Source organism: Epinephelus moara, chromosome 10 (genome assembly GCF_006386435.1).
Source record: "Epinephelus moara isolate mb chromosome 10, YSFRI_EMoa_1.0, whole genome shotgun sequence".
Lineage (NCBI taxonomy): Eukaryota > Metazoa > Chordata > Actinopteri > Perciformes > Serranidae > Epinephelus > Epinephelus moara.
Window position 1 is genome coordinate 45,591,851 of NC_065515.1, and position 4,966 is coordinate 45,596,816.

The window sequence follows — 4,966 nt, forward strand, 5'->3', positions numbered from 1 at the left end:
TGGGTTAATGACAGAGTCTATAGTATTAAATAACACCCTTGGATGATGAGAGCTGTTAGCTATGATAGAGGACAGATATTTAGACTTTGCCTCCTTCAGAGCTCTCTGATAAGCAGCCAAACTGTCCCTTAACAAGCCCAAGGAAACATGTAGTTTGTCCTTCTTCCACCGCCGTTCAGCCTGTCTGCATTGTTGCCTGAGTGCACGGGTGGAATCATTCACCCAGGGATCTGCCTTGGGTTTAGTGCATTTTTGCCGAAGAGGGGCAACTGAGTCCAGAATCGTGGAGCATGTGGAGTGGAAAGCAGAGAGCAGGCTATCTGGGCAAAGGGGAGAAACCAGCCCACTGTCACCATACAGCTGAGAGTCCTTGAAGGCAGCAGCAAACTCTCCAGCCGTTGATGAGGTAAAGATGTGGCGGCGGCGAGCAGGGGAAACAGGCCTGTTGGCAGGTGGGGCAGCAGCAAAGTCAAAAATAATGGGGAGGTGATCCGAGATAGCAGTGTCCACTATTTCTCTGAGGGAGACAGGAAGCCCATGAGAAATTACGATGTCAAGAGTGTGCCCATGCTCAAAACACCCTTTAAATTTATTGATTTTTGTACTCTATAATATGTTCGCCCTTTGCTGGCTCCATCTCATCTTTCTTGCCATTTCCTCATTATCTCTTTTTTAATTATTGCTTTTCCTTCTCCCTTTCCAAACGGAACATGTAGGATGTTATATGTAATATTAGTTGATCTTAAAGCAGTTTTATCAGCTGCTTCATTACCTTTAACCCCTACATGTGCAGGCACCCAACAGAACCTTACATCCTTGCCTATTTGATGCAGTCTATACAGGCTCTGATGTATTTCAAGAGTTAAATCAGGTCTTACAGATTCCATAGATTTAATACAAAGTAACGCTGCCATAGAATCAACACAGAATACCACCCTAACATCTTCCACCTCTATTATTATTGCCATCATTTCTGCTGAGAAAACTGACAAATGATCAGAAATCCTACTCCCTATACTGGATTTTGTCTTTGGTATATAAACCTCTACCTACTTTACCAAACTCATCTTTTGACCCATCTGTGTAAATGTCTAGATAGTTGTAATATTTACTTGTTATATATATTGACCTGTCACGATCCCTATTTCAAAATCAGCCCACTCCTTCTTTAATTCTTTTATGTTGACATCTACTTCAGGTTTCATAAATAGCCATGGGGGAACATTGCTCACAGGAGTACGGGAACTAAAATCAGTATTGTGCAACCTATATTCTTCTGCTTTACTTTTTGCTATCCAGCCAAATCCATTTCCCTGTAACCCATATTCCCAACATTCCTGTAACACCCCTTTAGCTGGATTTTCATTGCCACACCTGCATAGCCTGATCCAGTATGACATCATCAGTTTATCCCTTCTCAGATCAACTGGTACCTCTCCTGCCTCTACTTGAATTGCATTGATAGGTGTTGATAGCTGTGTAAATTCTGAGAGCTTTGTTCTGAATTCTTTCAATTCTGCTGAGGTGTGTCTTAGCTGCCCCTCCATACACAAAACATCCATAATCAATTGACGATCTAATTAAGTAATCACATAAGTGATTCTTTATCAGCTCCCCAATCTCTTCCTGTTATTGCTCTCATCAGATTGACCACGTTTTTTCACTTTGTTTCCAGTTTTTCTACATGTATTTTCCATGTGTTTCTTTGGTCTAACCAGACTCCCAAATACTTGAATACACTGACCTTTTCCATTGATTGCCCATATAGCTTGAGATTTTGATTTTCTCTCCCCTTTTTCTTGTAAAAATCATGTAGCAAGATTTACTTGGTGATAACTTAGCATATTGTACCACAGTAGCCAGAACTGTAATATTATTACTTTCAATAATGTTGTTGTAAGCTACTGTTATTACCTGCATCTCTCTCTCTGTCTCTCTGTCTCTCTCTCTCTCTCTCTGTCTCTGTGTCTCATTGTGTCATGTGGATTACTGTTAATTTATTATGCTGATCTGTTCTGTACGACATCTATTGCACGTCTGTCCGTCCTGGAAGAGGGATCCCTCCTCAGTTGCTCTTCCTGAGGTTTCTACCGTTTTTTTCCCCGTTAAAGGGTTTTTTTTGGGGAGTTTTTCCTTATCCGCTGCGAGGGTCATAAGGACAGAGGGATGTCGTATGCTGTAAAGCCCTGTGAGGCAAATTGTGATTTGTGATATTGGGCTTTATAAATAAAATTGATTGAAATTGATTGAACTTAAACCCCCAGTAATATGACCACTGTTCTGTTTTCACTATAGCTTTTTCCATTTGGTCTATTACTCTTCTCAAATCTCGTCCTCTACTCCATATGGCTCCGTCATCAGCATAGAGAGCTGATCCTATCCTTCTATCTAAATTATCAAATTTATCATTTATCATTATATTAAAGAGTATTGGGCTAATCGCGCTCTCTTGTGGGATTCCATTATCAATATTAAATACATCAGAAATTTCAGATCCAACCGTAACCCTGAATTTACAATCTGACAAAAAAATCTAATACAAAATTATAAATTTTTTCTCTAATCCCCATCCTATTCATTTTAATTAACAACCCATTTCTCCCCATGGAGTCATATGCCTTTTCAATATCAAAAAATACAATCACCATAGATTCTTTCATTTTATTTGCTTTTTCTATCTCATTACAAACAGTAATAGCTGCATCCATTGTTGACCTTCCCTTCTGAAACCCACTTTGATATGGAGCTATTAATCCATTTCATTCCAAAAAGTAGTTGAGCCTCTTTACCAAAATCTTTTCCATCCATTTATATAAATGTAATGTGAGTGCTATTAGTCTATAGCTACCTACATTGCTCGGATCCTTACCTGGTTTATTGAATGGAAGAATTAAAGCACTTTTCCAGCTTACTGGTATCTTCCTTCCTCCCAAATCTTATTAAAAAACTGGAGTACAAGCTTTAGGACTTGTTCAGGAAACTTTCGAAACATTGCATAGCTTAATTGATCTGCACCTGTCGCTGTATACCCAGTTCCTTCTAATGCTGATTCTAGTTCAGTCATAGTTATTTCATTATCCATTACACTGTCTGACTCTGCAGTATCTTTCTTTTTATGTACATCTCTGTTTTCTTTCAATATATCCTCTTTCCTTTGTTTGTGCAGCTCATCTAAATGATTACCACTGTGAACATTAGCAAAATTCCTTCCTAATGCATTAGCCTTTTCTTTATCTGATATTGCTAATAAACCATTCTCTTCCAGTACTGGAGTTCTCACTGTCAACCTTTTCCCATTCATTCTCTTCAACATAGACCATACGTCCCTAATATCCACTTCTCTGCCTATCGAAGAACAATAATTCCTCCACGTATTTCTTTTACTATTCTTAATGATTCTCCTTACACTTGCCCTTTTCTTCTGCTATTCTAATACATTTTCTTGACTCATATTATTTCTTATTTTTTTAAGTGCTTTATTTCTCTCTCTAGTAGCCTCTGTGCATTCATTGTTCCACCATGGCACTAATTTCCTGTTCCCTCCTATTTCTTTCATTGGAATACTTTTTCTTTTCTGCATCTCTTATTAATTTTGTGATTTGGGAGGCACACTCCTCTATGTTCCCACCCATTTTAACTAATGTAGCTTCCTGACAACATTCATCTCTAAATTTCCCCCAATCTGCTTTTGTGAAACACCATTTCTCTATTTTATTCTTTTCTTGATGATTTATATCTGCATTAATAGAACAATTTATGAGAAAATGATCACTCCCAAAGGACTCATTCTTTATACTCCACTCACATGAACTTGCTAGATTACTACTAGTGTCAAGTCAGTGTATGACATTATGTTAGTTCGCACATCAATTCTTGTTCCATCACCATTACTGAGGCACATTAATCTTCTTACTGTATATCCATTAGTTCTTCAACTACTGTCACAGTCCCTGTCTCTCATTCCCCTCCTGTCACTCTGCTGCAGTGATTTTCCACTCTCCCTCCCTCTGCTCCACTCTACCTGCCAGCCACGCCCACCTTATCAGCCCAACTCTGCTCACCTGCCTACACAGCTGCAGCTCATCATAATCAGCCCTGCATATAAGCCTCTCCAGCACTCTCACTCGTTGCCAGATTGTTCTTCAGCGTCATGCGAGACTTTCCAGCGTTCATCTCCTGTCTGATCTCCTGTTGCCGACTCTGCCTGTTCCCGACCTGCTCTCCTCGTCTGCCTCCCGGTAAACTCACCTGCCTTCTGTCCCTGACCTCGTGCTCTGCCTCAGTGTTTCTGGTGTCTGACTGCTCGGCTGGTAACGACTCCTCCGCCTGGCCCCGTTTATCCTCCTGCCTGCTCCCCATCGGTGCCTCTGCCTTCGCGGACTGCTCATCTGGCTACGACCCCCCCGCCTGCCTCCGATCGCTCCTCTGCTCTCTCCCCGTCGGCACCTCCACACGTGCAGCCGGCTCTTCGGGCCACGGAGCTTCCTCCTCGTCGTCATCGGCTGAAGTAAGCTACTTCTCTTCCCCTCACACCAAAAGAGAACTGAACTGTTTGGAGCCGGGGGCTAAGGAGCTTCCCCTCGGTTCCACGGCCGACTCCGGCCGCGTCTCTTCCCCTTGTCTGAGCCCCAGAGACTGTGTGAGGGCTTTCAGCCCGAAGAACGAACTTTATTCTGTGTTTATTCAGTCTGCTCCGTACCTTGTTTGCTGTGGTGAAAATAAAGGTCATTACCAACTGTTCCTGAGCGCCTGTGTACTGCATTTGGGTCCATACCACACCCTTCTCAACTACTTCCCCATTACCATTTGTATGGTTGCTTCCCCAAAGGCTGTCATGTGCATTGAAATCTCCACACCATATTTCTCCTACACAACCATGATGAGATCTATTTATAATACATTGTAATGTTTCTAGTTTTAATGGCTTGCAGGGAATATAGAAATTAACTATGACCAGATTTCCATT